The sequence below is a fragment of the Megachile rotundata genome, chromosome 12, assembly GCF_050947335.1.
Source record: "Megachile rotundata isolate GNS110a chromosome 12, iyMegRotu1, whole genome shotgun sequence".
NCBI classification, from domain to species: Eukaryota; Metazoa; Arthropoda; class Insecta; order Hymenoptera; family Megachilidae; genus Megachile; species Megachile rotundata.
The window spans coordinates 11,667,319-11,688,596 of record NC_134994.1 but is presented as its reverse complement, the minus strand read 5'-3'; the positions used below and the strand labels follow the sequence as shown (position 1 = coordinate 11,688,596).

Below are 21,278 nucleotides of genomic sequence, written 5' to 3'. Positions count from 1 at the left end.
GAAAAATTGCTGTGGATGGTATTTTTATATTTTCAGTTACTGAGATAAAACTATTTGGATTTTAGGGTGGTTATGATATAGGGTACGGAAAAGAAATTTGTATTATAGGTTAGGTATGGTATAGGTTGGGTACCATCTGCATTATAGATTAGGTACGATATAGGTTAGGTACTATTTGTATTATAGGTTAGGTAGGATATAGGTTAGGTACCATTTGTATTAGAAGTTAGGTAGGATGTAGATGAGGTATCATTGGTATTATAGGTTAGGTAGGATATAGATGAGGTACCATTGATATTATAAGTTAGGTAGGATATAGATTAGGTAAGATATAGATGAGGTACTATTGGCATTATAGGTTAGATAGGATATAGGTTAGGTACCATTTATATTATAGGTTAAGTAGGATATAGGTTAGGCACCATTTGTATTATAGGTTAGGTAGGATATAGATGAGGTACCATTGATATTATAAGTTAGGTAGGATATAGATTAGGTAAGATATAGATGAGGTATCATTGGTATTATAGGTTAGGTAGGATATAGATGAGGTACCATTGATATTATAAGTTAGGTAGGATATAGATTAGGTAAGATATAGATGAGGTACCATTGGCATTATAGGTTAGATAGGATATAGGTTAGGTACCATTTATATTATAGGTCAGGTAGGATATAGGTTAGGCACCATTTGTATTATAGGTTAGGTAGGATATAGATGAGGTACCATTGATATTATAAGTTAGGTAGGATATAGATTAGGTAAGATATAGATGAGGTACCATTGGTATTATAGGTTAAATAGGATATAGGTTAGGTACCATTTATATTATAGGTTAGATAGGATATAGGTTAGGTACCATTTGTATTATAGGTTAGATAGGATATAAGTTAGGTACCATTTGTATTATAGGTTAGATAGGATATAGGTTAAGTACCATTTGTATCATAGGTTAGGTAGGATACAGATTAGGTACCATTTTTGTAAAAGTTATATATGGTATGCGTTAGAAATAATTCATTCACAAACAGCATCTAGTCCAAATAAATCCCAAAGCTCATTATCAGACAAAACACCCGCTAAGAGCAACCGTAACCACACGCTGTAAATTGGTATAATTGTCACGTCTAAAATGAGCCAGATCGCGAGAGGGTAAATCAGGGCTGATTGTTGTCCCGTCCAGCAAACCCTTGTGTTTCCGCCGCTAATGCTATCGTGTCGCGTAAAATCTGACCGGGTCCCACGTGGATCTAATCGGCACGGAGAGGAAGTCTCTACCAGAGGCAACAATTTCTCTGGAAAATGATTGTCCCGTTGATACAAGGTCCGCCCGTTGTTGCCGTGTTGCACGGCCGTTTGTGGATGACATCGTTGTCGAGACAGACAGAGAAAGACACTAAGCGTGTGAATGGTGGCGAGGGGGTTGAATACCTAGAAGGGGCATCTAGGGTTATCTTTCGAATGCAAACCCGACCCCGCTGGCCGCATTCCCATAGAAATCGCACGTAATGCACGTCGTATACACGTGTAAGCTTGAATGCTGGTACGCGTACGCGATACACGCCGAGGATTTTGCTGCCACGAACAAACTACCCTAATGCCCCGGGATGATAATGCAAACCCCACGGGAACCTTTTCGTCCGATGCACTCTCCTGGTCGTCCATACGCTTCGTAAATACGTCTTCGCGGGTTCAGCAAGAAATAAAGGCTTCCTGGTATTCGATGATCGTCTCTGAGAACGCATTATGCAGCCTTGCTGCGATTTTTCTGGGATTTTTACCAGAGAGTGCTTTGGAGATTTACGCTTGTAACTAGAATCTGGGACTACTTTGTGAGATGTACTCCTCGAGGGGGATGTAGGGGATATGATTGAAAATTTCATTAGTGTTTGTATATTTATGTAATCTCTATTATTTTCAGACATATTTCCTCACACGCTGTATAATTCATTTTTACCAATTTTAGACCAAGTATCACCATATGTGTAACAAGTCACCATATGTGTAATATAAGATGTTCGCACGTATGCAATTTAATACATGTACAGGATGTCTCACAACTAATGTTACTCTATTCTCCTTACAAAAATGTGTATACAGCATGTGTGCAGAATACGTATACATATGTGTAGAATGTGAATACATAATGTGTATGTAGTATGCACAGTACACACAGGAAGTTAAATGTATACAAAAGATCTAAAGGACGTAAGCGACAATCAAATTGTAGCAGAACTTGGAGTAAATTCAATCTCATCTCCGAATCGATTCGTAACAACCGAGATGACTTAATGGTATTCTCCGTTAAATACGAATCAACTGCAAATCCGTTCCTCCCGCGTACTTTAAGCAGCTTTATATACGCGGAGCAACGAAGTTAGAGTAAACCGCGCAGGATATGCGGGACAACGTTCAGATGGGTTCGACTTTGCGCTTCCAAACTTGATCGTAAAGTCAAAGCGATCGTCTTCCACGGGGCAAGTAACGACTCGTTGGTTAAGACGAAACTTCAGGAACATGCTCTACGTACGTATGTTTCCTGTCTGATCGTGCTATTCGAACGTGGATACGGGAGTCGAACAAACGTCTGACTGACGCGGATCGAACGTGAATTTCTATTTCCTGGAATATAAACGATCGTATCTGAATAGAGGTGGAGTATAAATTTAACGGAAGCTACTTCAATGATCTCGTACATGCAGTCTTTCCATTCTCGTTCACGTGGCATCCCTACGCAATGCCATGATCTCGACCCATTTGTTTCCCTCCTATTTTCCGCGAGAATATTTTTGCGTTGCTGGGGAAACAAGTCGAGTCTCGGAAAACGGTGATCTGTAAGATGTTTGGGTGAAGGATCATTTGTATCGCTGCGAGTGGAATGTAGTGCTCGTGGGACGCTAAATAGCGGGCTTGTATGTGGAGAATTTGGGAGGGTTTAGAATTTGCAAATTTGGAAATTTAGGAATTTTGGTAGGTAGGGAGCTGCGGTTGTAGAAAGATGTAGAGATCTGGGGTGGAAATTTGAGAATTTAGGGATTTAAGAATTTGGGAGGGTGCCATCCAAGTGCTTGTGCATTAAACAACTTAACAGTATCTACTAAATTTGTACAAAAAAATAAATTGAACAACTTAATAGTCCTCTCTGAACATCCACAAAAAATTAAACTAAACCCACTGAATTTTCATAAATAAATAAATTAAACAATTTAACAGTATGTGATTTTCACAAGAGACTATGATATTTCACTCAAAAATTTAAACACCGTCTTCACGGGGTTATTACAAAGTCAAATAACATATCACCTTGATATTGTACCTGTAGCGTCCACATACCTGTAGCGAAAAACCAAGTCTGTTTAGAGCACCACGTTTATGATCCACATATGATTAACGTTTATTACACTGTCGTAAACTCGTTGCTTGAAACGAAATCCTCGGATCTGAGCTTTTCTTCCTTGAACTGGGGAGCTAACTGCGGATTGGCTACGACTTCATAGCTTTAGAATTGTATACTGTATGAAAATGTAAGAAAGAAAATATGTATGCTGTTCGAAAATGTAAAAAAGAAATATATACTGCATGACAATGTTAGAAGGAAATATACATACTGTGCCAAAGTGCGAGGAAGAAGTATATGTACTGTACGTAAATGTAAAAAAGAAATACATAAACTGTAACTAAAAGAAATATGTATAATATACGAAATTGCATAGAAAAAGAATTAAGAAAATTTCAAGAGAGTGGCAAGCAAATCCAGTCAAAATACAAAACTGAATAAATTAAATCAGAAAACGAACCTCTTGTAACATATCTCACCTTCAACCTCACTTTCAAACATAATCGCCATTGAGAAAAATTAAGAGTACAACACACCACAATTATTATATTAAATATTGTCCCTAATAGACATATCTCCAAATATTCAAGTCTTCCTAAATAAACTGCCGACATACTTTACATCAAATAACGTCGAGTACCCTTTCGAAGATCCCTTCTGTAAAACGGATATTGTTTTTCAATTTAAGCAAACCAAGAAAATGGTTTTGTTCGATGATGATTTCCCAGTGTTTCGGCGGACGCCGGAGTATAATATCGATAGACTCAGAAAGGAGGAAGAGGAACCGGAAGTCGACAGAAGCAACGAACGAACGAAAGATAGAAAGAAAATGGTAGCAGAGAAAAGAGTCGCGGTCTGAAGGGAGGGTTCAGAGATAGCCTCGGATAGGCGCTTTGTGCGAAAATGAAAAAGTCACGAAGGCGGAAGGTAAGGGCGCGCGCATGGAGGTACAAATACACGCGTCAGGAGACAGAAAGAGAAATTCGTTGCACCGGGGGCCCGAGCCGATACGGTACTTCGAGAAAACGTGCGCCGAGGCCTGAAATCGATGCTCGACGTCGACTTTCCCGAACCTTTTTCCCTCGCCGACGACAATCGATCGATTCGGCTTTCTCAGGTGACCATCCTTTCGTTTTCTTTCTGCAGGTAATTATTTAGAGCTGCAGATGCAATGTTAATTTTGGGGAGATTTGGGGAATTTTTTAATTTGGGAGTTTGGTTAGGGATGTTTGGGAAATTGAGTAGTGAAAGTTTAGGAAGTTGGAAAATTGAGTAAATGGGAAATTTGATGATTGGGACATTGGGAAGGTGGAAACTTGAGAGATTTAGAAATTGAATGATTGGGACTTTGAGAAGGTGGAAACTTGAGAGATTTGGAAATTGAATGATTGGGACTTTGGGAAGGTGGAAACTTGAGAGATCTGGAAATTGAATGATTGGGACTTTGGGAAGGTGGAAACTTGAGAGATCTGGAAATTGAATGATTGGGACTTTGGAAAGGTGGAAACTTGAGAGATCTGGAAATTGAATGATTGGGACTTTGGGAAGGTGGAAACTTGAGAGATCTGGAAATTGAATGATTGGGACTTTGGGAAGGTGGAAACTTGAGAGATTTGGAAATTGAATGATTGGGACTTTGGGAAGGTGGAAACTTGAGAGATTTAGAAATTGAATGATTGGGACTTTGGGAAGGTGGAAACTTGAGAGATCTGGAAATTCAATGATTGGGACTTTGGGAAGGTGGAAACTTGAGAGATCTGGAAATTGAATGATTGGGACTTTGAGAAGGTGGAAACTTGAGATATTTAAAAATTGAATGATTGAGACTTTGGGAAGCTTGAAAATTGAGAGATTTGGAAGTTTGACAATTAGAACTTTGAGAAGCTTAAAAACTGAGAAATTAAGAAATTTGACAATTGGGACTTTGGAAAGTTTGAAAATTTACAAATTCCTAAATTTGAAATATTAAAAACTGAAGCAGTAAAAAATTAAAAAATTTGCTAACCACAAATTCAAAACCTAAATCTTCAAAAATTAAAAAATTATTAAAATTAATTACTAAAAAAATTGAAAAGTACCTAAAAAAAAAATTAAGGAATATAAAAATAGTTCTAACCGTGTTAATTAAGTTCCTTATCCACATTAATCACGAAATACAAAGAACGATCGCAAAGAACGAAGGGAACAATGCGTACAGCAAATTAAAGAGAGAAAATGTCGGGCAATAAAATTTTTTCATTTCAAGTATGAACGTTGAGAACACATGTCGTTATTCGAGCGATATTTTACAGGTGACGGGACGCTTTGATAACCTACAGTATGCAATCGCTATTTGGGTACCCAGTGCGTGTTAAAGGGCTTCACGACCCCATGCATATGCAATATTTCTCTACTTTCGAGTTACGCGTTCACAATGCAAGCGTAGGAATAAAGGAGTTGCTGCAGTTCCCGTGTTCATGATTTTTTTCGTACCGCGTTCTTTCGTATCGAGAACGCACAGATTCTTTGAAATCGTTGCGTTCCACTATTTTTATATTCGTTTCATTAAACACGATAACTGTTTTAGTGTAAACAATATTACAAATGTACATGAAAGGTTCGTTATTTACTTTGTATGTTACGAGGTTCATTATTTATTTTATATATTACAAGGTTCATTATTTACAGTTTAATAAAATTGGTATAATAATACTAATATTAAATGCTCTTGAATTTAAAATGCTGTGGAAACAACACTGACAAACAAATCTTTATTTCAATAAAATGACAAACAAATGCATTTTTGTTCAGGTCTACAAAATTTTATAAAAATGTGAAACTTACTTCTATTACAATCATATAATAGTATATTAATATAATCATATACAGGGTGTCTCAGCCGCCATGTTCGAAGCTGCCGCTCTCGCGTCTGCGCATGCGCAAACCTCGCGCTCTGATTGGTCCGCGTTTTTCCTTAATAATTCACAAACGAAGCTTCAAATCCCATTTATGCAAAGGGAAATTTTATTCAGAATCACGTTAGCTACCTCCCACTTCAAGGACATACACTAATTGAGACATCCTGTATAATTCATACATCATATTAATATAAATACTAGATAGACATACATCATTTTTTATTTAAACAAAATATGACAGACATTATATGCTTAATGTTCAGCTCAACAAAATTTTATAAAAATGTGAAACCTGCTTTACATGAAATGTGAAACCCAAAACTAATTTTGAGTAGCTTTATATGATATCCACAACTGAAATTCACCAGTAAATTATAAAATAAAAATCTTAAAAAATTGTACGATTGAACTTGTTACAATTTGTCCTCCCGAAATGTGAAATTACTATAATGGTATCTGATGAAATGTAGAACATCTAAAAAAAATGTCCCTGCGATTTTGAAGCATCAGCTAAAATGGAGCTATATCCGAGTAAAATCACCCTACACTCTGGTACAAACGACATTCGACGTGAAAGGTCTGGAAACGCGACGCACCAGGTGTTTCCCCTTTTCAATGGTTGGTCGTCGTCGATCTTGAAAACGAAAGACACCACCGTTTCTTTCCCCGTGCTTCGTGTTTCTCGAGGCAGCTCTCGTTTGATCAACGTCGAATTTTTTCACCCTCCGATAACAGGCAGAAAGGACTAGTTCGCTTTCATCTATCCTTGCTCCCCTGTCACGCACTCCCGCGTATCCTTCGCAGACATGGAAATAAAAAGGAGTAGCGAGACAGGAAGACCTCAATCAGCAAACACACTGTCGAGACGTCATGAATATCGGGAAATTGGAAATCGGTTAGCCCCTGGGATTCGACGACAGCTCGCAGCCCGCTTCTGGAGACGCTTCCTTTGGTTATCATGCCGAATCCCGACCAAATCTTCGCTAGACGTCCTGCAAGGAATCTGGAATTAACGTTCTCTGACTTTCTATCCGTTTCTCGATCTCTTACCATCCTGCTGGGAACGTGAGCTGCCGTTACGTCCGCCCGATATTTGCGTTCCTCGATTTCACCGTAATTGTACGAATCCGATTGGATAAAGAATCCGACGGTTTCCAGCCGTGGTTGGAACGTCTTGTTCTTTTTACGAGGGGATTCGTCTAAGAATGTGGGGAAACATGCGGGATTAAAGTGAAAATACGTATCGTTTTGTTGGCACTGGAGTAAGTACATTAAATGGCGGACCTTTGAAATCGTAGATGAGAAATATTCATACGGTATAAGATATTATTTATTAGTCTTTATTAATGTGTTAGTACAAATGGTGCGGGTGGACAATTTAAAGTTCTTCAATTTGATCATTTTTTTGGGGGACTTTTCAATTTTTTAAGGGTCTCAATTTATGTTTTTGTAGAAATTCGCTGAGTACCATCAAGTTGTTTAATTTATTTTTTGGCGAACATTCAGCAGGTACTATTAAGTTGGTCAATTTATTTTTTTGTACAAATTCAGCAGGTACTATCAACCTGTTTAATTTATACTTTTTGTAGAAATTCAGTGAGTACTATCAAGTTGGTATTTATTTTTTTGTGCACATTCAGTAGATACTTTTAAGCTGACCAATTTATTCTTTTCAAATTCGGCGAGCACTATTAAGCTGTTTAATTTATTTTCTTTTAAGAAATTCAGTGAGTACTATCAAGTTGTTAAATATATTTTTTTGTGTACATTCAGCAGGTACTGTTAAGTTGATTTTATTTTTTGAGGTCTACATTTTTTGAAATTTTCAAACCCTTGACACTCCTTAATTAATTTTAACGAAAATTTATCATGTAAACCAGGCAGGTAACATTCGCAGGTTAGGTCATTATGAGCGAATGTTAACGGAGATTTTTCCTCGACCTACATTACTCGTTTGACGCGACTGCTATAATACGAACCGACAAATACATACACGGTAGAATTAATTGAGATACACTGCTAGTGGCATAAATCTACTTGAACTTCGTAGAAACCGCTGCTACGCTCGCCACTCTTCAACAGCGAAACGAATGCTCGTGGAATTTAACCGGGCATGCCATTTACATTAAATAGTAACCGTCCGTTAACGACACCGAACGATCCTCTGTGCTCCATTAATGAGTCTGACTGTATCGAATAGTTTGAATTCCGCTCGAAATCTCGACCCTTAATGCGAATCTAGTGTAATTGTTCAAACGTTTGCGGTCCGCTCAAGAAACTTCTGCGTTCGTTAAATATTTTAACTCGAAATGAACATTTTTATATGAAATCAAAATTTAAATTAATACATCGCTGACTTATTTTATTTGGATCGAAAGGATTTTGATGTTGTACCTGAAAGATTATTGGAAATAATGTTTAAGTGTGATGTGTAGCATATATTAATTTTCTTAGTGGACATATATGGTGGATACATATGTTCTCATATGACTAGCAATATATGCGAAGGACATATATGTACGTACTTTGCAAGTGGTGGACACATATGTTCTTATGTGATGTATATGAAAGACATATATGTATGTACTTTGCAAGTGGTGGACACATATGTGCTCATGTGACTATCAATATATATGAAAGACATATATGTACTTTGCAAATGGTGGACACATATGTGCTCATGTGACCATGTGATCATATATGAGAGACATATATGTACTTTGATTGTGAATGGTGGATACATATGTTCTCATGTGACTATCAATATATATGAAAGACATATATGTATGTGCTTTGTAAGTGGCGGACACATATGTTCTTATATGACTATCAATATATATGAAAGACATATATGTATGTGCTTTGCAAGTCGCGGACACATATGTTCTCATGTGACTATTAATATATATGAAAGACATATATGTACTTTGTAAATGGTGGGCACATATGTTCTCATGTGACCATGTGATCATATATGAAAGACATATATGTACTTTGATTGTGAATGATGGACACATATGTTCTCATGTGACTATCAATACGAGACATATGTGTACGATTTTCTCGTGTTATATATATATAAAAAATCACGCTATACAGCAGTATATTTATATTCTAAACTGATCTAACATTCTGTCGTTCCACATAGCAGTAAGTATTTCGATATTTCACCCATCTCGATGAATGTAACTACGTGCAACTGACATGTGAATATCGCGTACGTTCCGTGCGAAAGTGCTCCGTCAAAAGGTTAATGCGTTACATGCATGATATAAACGAGTTCGAAATTCAAATCAATCTGAAAATGCACGATCGATCGGATTTTTAGGACTCGAGTTTCAATAATCCGCTTGCAGAGAATCACGCGGTACGCGGCAAATAGAACGAGGAACGAAATAACGAACAGTGACACCTCGTTTAGCGTCCGTACATCGCCGGCCGAGCGTGTTAATCGGCGAAACGCGGAAAAACACGCGTAGCGGGATCGAGAATCACGCGCTGCGAAATAATCGTTTCGGAAAACAGAGGGCCATCGTGGACCGCCGAGTAATGCAATCTTGTCGTCGTTCATGGCTGTCGGTAGCGATTGTTTGATGGTCTCCTAGCGTTCGAAGATATAAATTCGGTGCGTCAATCGATGTCGATCGGCTCCACATAATAATATCTCGAACACGGCGATTAACGTTGTCATCGCGAGCCAACACGGGCAGATTTTCGGGCTATTCGAATCGATTAACATCGACCGGCCAGGAAAGTAATTAACATCGGCCGGCGTTCAATTCGATGAAATCTAATTACGAATCTCCTCGACTCTGAAAAGATCGCGAGCGAAAGGAGCGAGGTTCGAGTATTCGGAAGAAAGTTGTTTTCAAGGGAAAACCGATTTTTATTTTCTTGCCGGGCGGTGTAGCTTTCGTGTCGATTGCCGATGAATTGGCAAACGATTCGATAATTACCGCGAAACTTTCGCGACAAGTTTGCCTCGAACAGAGGAACAGAGAGAAAAAAGGAGAGAAGGAGAGATCTCGTTGCACGTTCAACCGGCTCGTCGGCTTATTTTCCGAATGCAAATGTCCGGAATAATCCATATTTTACGTCAAGATGACACCGCGTCGTCGGCTAGGCCGGATAGCTTTTTCAGCCCCTCTCCTCTCGCCCTGTTCCTTCCTCACCCTGTCAGTTTTTCCTTCTTCACGCTCCGCTCTCGCGAGAGGAAAGTTTATTCGCAAAGTTTCCACGAGTTTCGCCCGTCTTTGCCGAGGAAAAGGCGCGCGAACACTCCTACGGCACGGTTGACCTTACTTATGGGCGAATTCCTATTTGCGAGATGCATTACCCACCGACGCGACAACTTCGCCCGATACCTTAACTGTATGGAATTCCGTTCGCGAACGGGATAAACTGAACACCGTACACACCGCAACAAAAATTCCAACCGAATCAAACAACTCTACTACTTGTTACAACTTGTCTCGTTCTTTTTTACCACTGCAAATTGAACACTCGTTAACTCTATACTACTATAGTCATCTTGTATTGTGAGGTTTCTACAAATTTTATCGATCACTCCTCTTTAGATACATCTTATTTATATTAGCCGTTGGTCTTTCAGATTCGTATGGGATGTTTGCACATATGAATACACTTGTAACATATGCTGATACATACATGTATATGTACAGTGTAGAAATTTATAGTATGTACAAATACGTATGTTTGTAATATGTACTTGGTACATGTACACATACATATGTTCATATATGTATGCACGCATGCATGTGTACATATATGTATGCACACATGCATATGTACATGTATGTATGTACACATACATATGTACATATACATATGCACACATACATACGTACATATACATATGCTCACATACATATGCCCACATACATTTGTACATATACATATGTGCATGTACATATGTTCATATACATATGCTCACATATGTATGGTCGCATACATATGTACATTTACATATGCACACATACATATGTTCATATACATGTGCTCACATACGTATGGTCGCATACATATATACATATACATATGTATATATACATATGTGCATATACATATGTGCATATACATGTATGTACACATACATATGTACAAATACGTATGTAGAAATATGTACATGTGTTTGAAAGAAACTATTATTACAACATGGAGTCTGATGTCGATCTTCCTTATTTCTCCCACAATATTCACAGCACATTAATAAAAAAAAATTATTAAAATTCATAAGTGAGTCACATATTAATATACTCGCCTCTAAAAATTGATACATATGAGCATACGTTTAATGCACCATAATAAGAAGTGGATTTGAATAAACGAATGAGTAGTATCGTGAGAATCTTTGTTCTAATGACCAAGTTTAAAGTTGTTCAACAAATGTATCTTGTCAGGATGATAGGATGAACGAGATCGCGCTCGTGGTACTCGTTTCAATGGATACAAATGCGCTAACTACTCGGCTTTCATAAAACCGAGTTTTAAAGTTGCCCGTGGAAATGCATAACTCGACGAAGTTTCTGTGATTCATCACGCGTACTCTTGGAAACCGCCGTTCCCTTTCGCGATAAACCGGAACTCTTGCCTAAGTCGTTCACCAGGCCCTCGCGTGAAACGCAACACTGAAAACACACAAGGTTTCGGCACGATTGTTGTCTGAAAGTTAACGGGAATGTTATAGTTAACGAAATAAGAATAAGAGCTTTCGAACTGCATTAACCATACTGCACCGAATTTCGACGTTTAAGCTTTGTTAATCAAATTTATGGTCTGTAAAACTTCCGAAATTTCACGACACAAATTTTAAGCTTGATATTTGTTCGGCAAGTGTCATTATTTTTTAGAGTGGGAGTCTGTTGTGCCAATTAGATATTTTACTCCAATTTCACAAAATCTTCCAAACTAAATTTCTATAATTTTGCGTTAAACTTCTGACTGCAGATTTTCATTGTTACTTGCAAATTAATCTACCAAGTTTTTGACAAGACGTCATCGGACCATTTCATAGAACAAACAAAGCTCGCAGAACCGTTTGCAAAACTTCATTGACGAATATCAGAAAGTTGCAGTATTGTTCGTTACTTTAATGAAGAACAAGCAAAACAGCACTCTACGAAGCCCCAAGAGCGTGATTTGTTTTCCACTAATGAAAATTTACTACCCAAGAAACTGAACTCCGCTTAAGTACCGGGGCACAGGTTCCGCAGCAGCGGCTTGCTAGATTTCGGAAATTTATTTCGTTGATCAACAAGGATCCCGCATAATAATTCCCTAACGTGCACACCCGTCGAAGCGCGATTGGTTTTCTACGAAAATTATATGAGATTAAAATTTTCCTGGAATTGATTTTACTCTGTACTGGGATTAATATAATTTCAGTTTCTGGCTACAGGTTGTCCAGTATATAATTATTAACGTTGCGTCTGTCCGGGGGATTTATTAATTAGTGGTTGATTAATTGCTTTTTCCTCGTTAACGACTCGTTAGTTGGACAATCAAGGAGCTTAGGAGAACGATTAAAAATTTTTTGAAAATCGCGAAAATTCAATATAAACACAAAATGTTTATTCAGAATACAAAGTGTTTATTGACATATATTTTAACGCGTATTGTGAATTGACCTATATTTTAAAAATACGTAAACACTCGATAAAACTTGATATAAAGATTTTCAATATTTTACGAATGAAATGAATGATGAATTTCGAAAGACAAATATTTGTGAAATGTACCCAATAAAATATGCAGAAGTAACAATTGACACAGTGGAGGTTGTTTCCCTAAGCAAAATCGAAGTTTCCAATAAGTGAGCAAACTAAATTCAATATCTCAAGCAACAGCCGCAACGAGACGTCCCGGAAACAGTCTACGACATCCGAAACGAACAGCTTTCGATCGAAGCAACCATAACATAACCGTAAGCCCGGTCGGGCAAAGAACGGAGGCGCCTTATGTGGCCTAAATTTACGTTTTGTTTATACTGGTGTCCGTAGTGGGACGTATTCGTGAGAACGTCTCCAAGTTTAACTTGGAAACAAGCCATAGTACTCGGTTTTCGAGGGGTAGATTCGGCCCGGGCCGTGCTTATTGTTCGACGACGTGCACACGTACAAGCTCACCACGCGTACTTACCAACTGGTCGTTTACCGAGTTAATTGCTATTTTAATAATGCACGAGAATGGGAAAAAAACTGCTCGCTCGAAACACGAGCATTTGAATGGCAGCGAAAGTTGCCGGATTTACGTTGGCAGACGGCCATTGGATACTGTGGATCGGTTTCGAAACGTATCGTTGACATGGCGCTACTTTTAGCTTAAAAATTAGTTTCGATTTGGGTGACATGTTGAGCTTGATAATAAAATTACAAGCTTCATTTTATTAAATACTTCAATTTTGTTAAATACTTCAATTTTGTTTAATATTAAATACTCAATGAGATTGTAAATTGTAGTATGGACTCTTTGATAGTTCTGTAATCACAAGTTACGTTATAATGTACTTACATACATTACATATGATATACATGTATGTTATAATATATTTACATATTATAATTTAATTTATTACATTATAATTTAATTTATTACATTATAATTTATTTATACAATATGATGATACAAGGTATACATTATTATTAAGCGATCGAAGAACAATTTTCTATAAAATAATTAATCGAGGAGAACGAATATTCTTTTATGTTCAGCTTCCTTTTATGTAAAAAAAATCTGAAAATTCTTCGAAGGAAAAATATAAAAATACTTGCAAGAAAATTTCATTACAACGAAGACATTTTCAGATGCTTGTTTAATTTAACAATTGCCTAAAGCAATTACTATTTACACTTCTATCTACGCTACTTCATTTATGTGTTTATACTACTTCATTCAGAAAATTCATTAAAATCAATGAAAATATTATTAGTTTTATTGCAGACTATTTTATTTGTATGTTTATACTACTTCATTTAGAAAATTCATTAAAATCAATGAAATTATTATTAGTCTTATTGCAGACTATTTTATTTATACGTTTATATTACTTCATTCAGAAAATTCATTAAAACCAATGAAAATATTAATTGTCTTGTTGCAGACTGCTTCATTTATATGTTTATACTATTTCGTTTAGAAGATTCATTAAAACCAATGAAAATATTGATTGTCTTGTTGCAGACTGCTTCATTTATATGTTTATACTACTTCGTTTAGAAAATTCATTAAAACCAATGAAAATATTAATTGTCTTGTTGCAGACTGCTTCATTTATATGTTTATACTACTTCATTCAGAAAATTCATTAAAACCAATGAAAATATTGATTGTCTTGTTGTAGACTATTTTATTTATACGTTTATACTACTTCATTCAGAAAATTCATTAAAATCAATGAAAATATTATTAGTCTTGTTGCAGACTGCTTCATTTATATGTTTATACTACTTCATTCAGAAGATTCATTAAAACCAATGAAAATATTGATTGTCTTATTGCAGACTGCTTCATTTATATGTTTATACTACTTCGTTTAGAAAATTCATTAAAACCAATGAAAATATTAATTGTCTTATTGCAGACTGCTTCATTTATATGTTTATACTACTTCATTCAGAAAATTCATTAAAATCAATGAAAATAATATTAGTCTTGTCCCAGACATTTTCTGACATGATTTTAAAAAATGTTTTAAGCTTCCTCTTAAAGATAAAGAACATAAAAAAATTGTTTATCCAGTTTTGTAATTTGAATACAATTTATGGTTATCACAGTAATATGAAGATAATTTAAACAGCATTCAACAAGTACATTTTATATGATCATTTAACAAGTACATTTTATATGATCATTTAACAGGTACATTTTATATGATCATTTAACAAGTACATTTTATATGATCATTTAACAAGTACATTTTATATGATCATTTAACAAGTACATTTTATATGATCATTTAACAAGTACATTTTATATGATCATTTAACAAGTAAATTTTATATGATCATTTAACAAGTAAATTTTATATGACCATTTAACAAGTACATTTTATATTTAACAGATATAAAAACAAATGAGCCATTAAACGTGGCATGGTGTGAACAATTCTCGCAATCGAGCTTCACGCGAGAACGTCCGCTCATTAAGGACGTCAGCTTTAATCGACGTCTGGATCGAAACGAGATCAGAATTGTAGCGTGAAATCGAGTCGGCCCGATTGAAATAACAGCGCGAGTATTTTCTTTCAATTCGACCCGGGACAAGGATTCAAGACGGAACCCTGCTCACCTAAGGATCAAGGAAATCGTTTTTCATCGGCGCGGTCTCGTTCCGCGAAATTCGTTAATCTCACCGGCGGACACTTTCGAATCCTACGAAAAAATATTGCTTTCTTAACGAGATTTTTTGAAAAAAGAAAACGCGGTTGAGAGAAGGAGAAATGAGAAGAAGCGATCGCCTCGAGGCGATTATAACGAGGAACGTCGTTACACGACCGGCAGAGATACAATCGATAAACCGGAAATAATTACTCCGTTCGTTGCGCTAGAGATCGCTGGGTAATCCGTTAATCCGACAAATAATATTCCCGAAATTTTCTCCGCATTATCCCCCCGCGTTGTTATCGATAATTCCGTATTAATTACAATCCTCTTGATATAATTGACGCGGTGACAAACGAACCGACTGTCGACCGACCGCCGCGTATCACACCTACCTGGTCGAGATTCGTTCGCTGATTATTTTCCGCGCCGAACGGGGATGAAAAATCATCGAACCGATCTCGTCCTCCGGTGACCAATTAAAAGTTGCCAGGCTGCCAGAGCCAATTACCGCGTGGACCGTCGCAGGAAATCTACGCCTTTCCTAGCATCATCCACTCGCGCGTCGACAAGCCCCGAAATCTATGCCTAATCGCATGTTCATAATTAATCGCTCGTCAGATTGAGCGCACGAGCGCTTAAGCGGCTCGAATGCAGCTGCGAGGCGCTCGTTTCACGACGTGTCGGTACACGAAGATAGAGTGCCTGCGTCTGCCAGTCATTTAGCACCGCGTGTCTGCCGCCAGTCATTTGCCAAGTCCAAACGAACCGTGAACGATGCCGAAAAGAACAGTTCTCACGCGGGACGTGTACACACACGGATGGCGAGAGACGTGCAACGTTCAACGATTTCGAGGCTACACGACGGCTCGGATTCTATTGAAATACCGATTGGACGACGTTTACGCGCCGCGCCGCGAATTTCACGCCTCGCGATTCATTCGGAGCCGTCGTTCGAATGCGACTCGTGCCTCCTGCGCTTCGACTGGATTGCACTTGCATGCACGCCGGCAATGGAATATGCGACAAAGGCGAAATGGAGGCAGGAACGTTTTGCTTCTTCCTGTAGGGAGTCTCGATATATGGCCCGTTGAGTACGCGTCACGCCCTATCTTTTTGTGGATGTGCAAAAGTTATGTACGTTTTTAGGTAACATAATTGAGGATTTTGTGTTGACTTTAACTAGTGTTATACATTAAGAGGAGGAAAGGAGGAAATTTTTTAGGGACACAAGATGTGAACATATGAGCTGAGCATTTCACGTCAGGCATCTTAATAATTCATTCTTGTCAATATATAAATATTTTCATACATTGATGTTTGGTACATTAACTGAAGTACTACTTCATACTAAGAGAAGAAAAAGGAGAGGTTTTCTTAGAAACACAGGATGTGAACTCATAACCTTAATATATGAAGTCAGGCACCTTAACAATTCACCCTCGTCCACATATAAATATGCTGTCCATATATGTTCATATATGATAACTTGTTGGATAGACTAACTAATGTACTACTTCATACTAAGAGAAGAAAAAGGAGAGGTTTTTTTAGAAACACAAGATGTGAACACATAACCTCAATATATGAAGTCAGGCATCTTAACAATTCACCCTCGTCAACATATACATATGTTGTTTATATATGTTCATATATGATAACTTGTTCGATACACTAACTAAAGTACTACTCCATACTAAGAGAAGAAAAAGGAAAGGTTTTTTTAGAAACACAAGATGTGAACACATAACCTCAATATATGAAGTCAGTCGCCTTCACCGCTTACCTTTAAAAAACATTAGGAAAATCATAATATTTGTGGAAAGTTCATATTGATAATAATGACTGCAGCCTCCATGTTGAATTTAGATAAACTTTAGATGAAGAAGTTTAATAAGTAAGTCTCTTATGTGTTAATACATCAAAAACTTGTTCGATGACTACATCATTAGCTACTCATATACATCAGTAATTGTAATGATTATTTCTAACTCATTATTTCTCTGGTACCTCAATCAATTTCCCAAAAATGATCCAAAGTACTCGAGTATTCTAGCACCTCAAATTTCCTGCAATTCGACATACCTCCAAAATTAAGGTCGAAAACAATCGGAAAGTATGAAATCACATAAAAAGAAGTATCGAGTCACGTAGGAAGGAGCGATTCACGGCGCCACGATTTCCCCGTCGATTGCAATACTTTTAATAGAGAATCGTGGCTTTCGTGTCGACGGCGATGTAACTGCGGCGAAAGGGCGAGCAGACGGCGGCGATTATCTTTCATTACACCTGCGATTCCCAGCTGCAATGTGTTCCAATTAATCGCAACGAGCGTCGAGGTCGAGCTAGGACGAGTCGAGGGAACGGGAGAGACGTGGAACACGGCTGGTCAGGCGTGGCACGAGACGCCGGAAGTTACGCGGTCCCGGACGTCACGGATTCGAACGGTGTTCGCGAAAAGCAAAACGTGATCGCGATACGCGTATAGAATTCCAGTGTCGAGTTTCCCAACGGCCGCCGATTATTTCTGCGCAGCCGATGGAAAGGTAACACGTGCGCGACTGTTCGCAAAGGGTGGTTAAAAGTTGGTAAATCGATCTGAAACGCAAGACTTAAAAGAGAAAATCGGATAAATCATTGCTGATACCTTCATGGAATTAAAGATAAAAGTTCTGCATTCTGCTACTTTCTCTTCAAATCTTTCGATAAGTTCAACCCTTAATTTTAGGTTAATTTGAAATTATATATATTGTGAAATAAATGTAGAAAGTGAGCGAAGCGAATTAATAGATATTCAGTTTGTTACCGGTTTTATTTTACAAGTGCGTGAATCATAGGGTCACCCGTTGTACATGAGTGGTTAAAGGGCTAAGATCGAAATAGAGTTTCGTTGTACCTGATAGATGGTTATGCGAATTCATATTTTGGCTTCTAACAGGCATTCGGTATTGGAGGTTTCCAATTTTAGTTGGTAGGAAGACACGATAGTACGTCAACAGTTCGGAAGTTCGGAAACTAGAGAACGTAGTATCAAATGATCGCAGCCGTACGTCGGGCTAGTAGTTTGCAACCCCTGCTTAAACTTATTACACACTCAACGTCAAATATTTGCTTTAAATTTCAATAACACAGTATGGAAAAACTAATTAAGAAAGTTTGAAGTGTACCGTTCTCTTAAAGCTTATCAGAATTTTCCCAGTATCCTGGCTACCCTTATCAAGCCGGGAACTTATTTCGGTATCTATAGGTACAGCGCTTATCGCGATTTTAAATCCATCGGAACGCTAGTTATTATAACGTTCGAAACGGCACTGTCGATAAAATGCCGTTTAGTATTATTTAGAGCTCAATCTTTGAAAGAATCGTTGAAAAGCAACGAGTCGCGACAGTAAAGGATCACGTTCGAATTCGAGGAGCACGGAGGGTTGAACGGGCATCAGCCACGGGGGTAAAACATCGTCGACTAACCCCTCCTCCGCAACGTCCTCGTCCGTGTGATAAATGGACGGATGAAAAAAAAAGAATGTTACGTGCGATTCTTTCTCTCTCGCGTTTTCTCTTTTGACGCTTCTTCGACCCGCAACGTAGAATTTTTCATGCCATCGGAGAAAACGAATGAACGTTTCGTACCTTCGAACAAACTCGTTAGTAAGGCTACCTGGCAGCTCTGTACTTCGGATACACCATTGCTATAATTAATGCGTGGCGCTACTGCGTGCGCAATAACGCTTAGCGATTTAATGTATGGTGATATTACACGCGGTGATATTACGCATGGAATATTTATCACGTAGATGTAACGCACGATGCTACGCGTGGAATATTTAACACGTCATACGCTGATTTTATGTATAATACTGTACGCGAGATATCCAACGTACTCTTTGATATACCTGGGTTATTTGTGGGATATCTAACGGTGATCTAATCACACATGTGTGATTTCACATGTGTGATTTCACATGTGACTAGGATCACATACTGTGAGATATCTAACGTATTCTTTGCGAGGCATAGCGTATTGATACGTGGAGGATATAATGTGTGATACAACGCGTGAAATATCTAACATGTGGGAATACACATATGATATATGAGATATGGAACGCGTGAAATATTCAGTGTGTATATGGTGATGTGTGGGGTATTTAACGCATGAATGTATGTTAGATAGTGGATGCGATATCGTGTTGAATATTTAACGTATGATGTGCAATACCTAACTCGTGATACTACATGTGAAACACCTATCACCTGATGACAATATGTAGATACGTGAGGTACCTGAAGCTTAACACATTTCTGAAGATAGTTCATATAAAGATACATAACCTAGAGTAGGTTATACATAACATAACCTAGAATAGTATAATAGTAATCTAAGTTATGTTCATAAGCGCCACACCTATCACCTGATACATCACGTGAGGTACCTGAAACGTAACACATTTCTAACTTCTGAAGATAGTTCATATAAAGATACATAACCTAGAGTAGGTTATACACAACATAACCTAGAATAGTATAATAGTAATCTAAGTTATGTTCATAAGCGCCACACCTATCACCTGATACATCACGTGAGGTACCTGAAACGTAACACATTTCTAACTTCTGAAGATAGTTCATATAAAGATACATAACCTAGAGTAGGTTGTACGCAACATAACCTAGAATATAACCTAACCTACATAATCTAACCGTTACGCTCCATAAGCCGTACATCGCGTAAAATACCATCCCTCAACCATCTACAAATAATTTTATTGCAACCAAAGCACAGCCTTGAAGTACTCGAGGGATTAAAATGCAACAAAAGGGTATGATTCTCAATCCGAAACATCTCAATAAAACGAGTTCCAAGTCTTACCACAGTACTCAAGCATTTTTGCAGTTCAAACATCGATTTAAAATGGAGGACTGGATATTGCAAAATGGTAGAGCTAGTAGTGTATTTTGAAAATGGCCTCGAGAACGGTTACCACGATTACGAGACGCGAATATACTCGGCCATCAGCAAGAACCGATATTGAACGTACAGCGGATGAAATTTCCTTACTCCGGCCAAATCCTTTCTCGCTATTCGCGCGAAATGCGAAAGCGACGATATTTTTTCCCGCCTCTCATTTTTATGGGACACCGCGCTTCGACTTCAATTTTGAATAACGCCTCATCTTTTTACCCCGTACGTTTATTGCCCGCTCTTTTCCCTTGTTTTGTCTTCGATATTGAAAAAGAAAATCGGAGATAAATTCCGTCAATGAAAGCTCTTACAAATATGAGACACGTACAGATCATTTCGTGATTCCTTTAATTAATCAAACTGTCCGAGTAATCTACGGAATCTATCTTTATAACGAAAGCGAGATTTACGAGCGAATTTCAGGCGATCTTTGATTCCCTCGAATCCACTTAATGAATATTAATATCTTCGATTCTCGATATCGAAGCTAAATCAAATCCGTCAATCGATTCACCAAGAATTCGCGTTTCGGTGATTTTTTCCGTTCGGAAAAATGGAAGCTCCTCGTTCGAAATTACATTGTTTCGAAAAGAAATGGCGTACGTAAGACTTGGATTAACAGATCTGGTTGACTAGGTAATTGCCTCGAACAAGTTGATTCACGATTGGAACGCGTTGACGTATATTTCTCGCGAATTACCGCGAAAGTGAGACATTGCTAATATTTCACGAGAAAATTCAA

At 37.7% G+C, this 21,278-nt stretch overlaps 1 protein-coding gene across 5 annotated transcripts in view; it reads right to left on the bottom strand.

The window, feature by feature from the left end:
* Positions 1-21,278, bottom strand: part of Scgdelta (sarcoglycan delta) — a 289,022-nt gene that overhangs the window by 74,072 nt on the left and 193,672 nt on the right. The gene's annotated exons all lie outside the window — the stretch shown is intronic.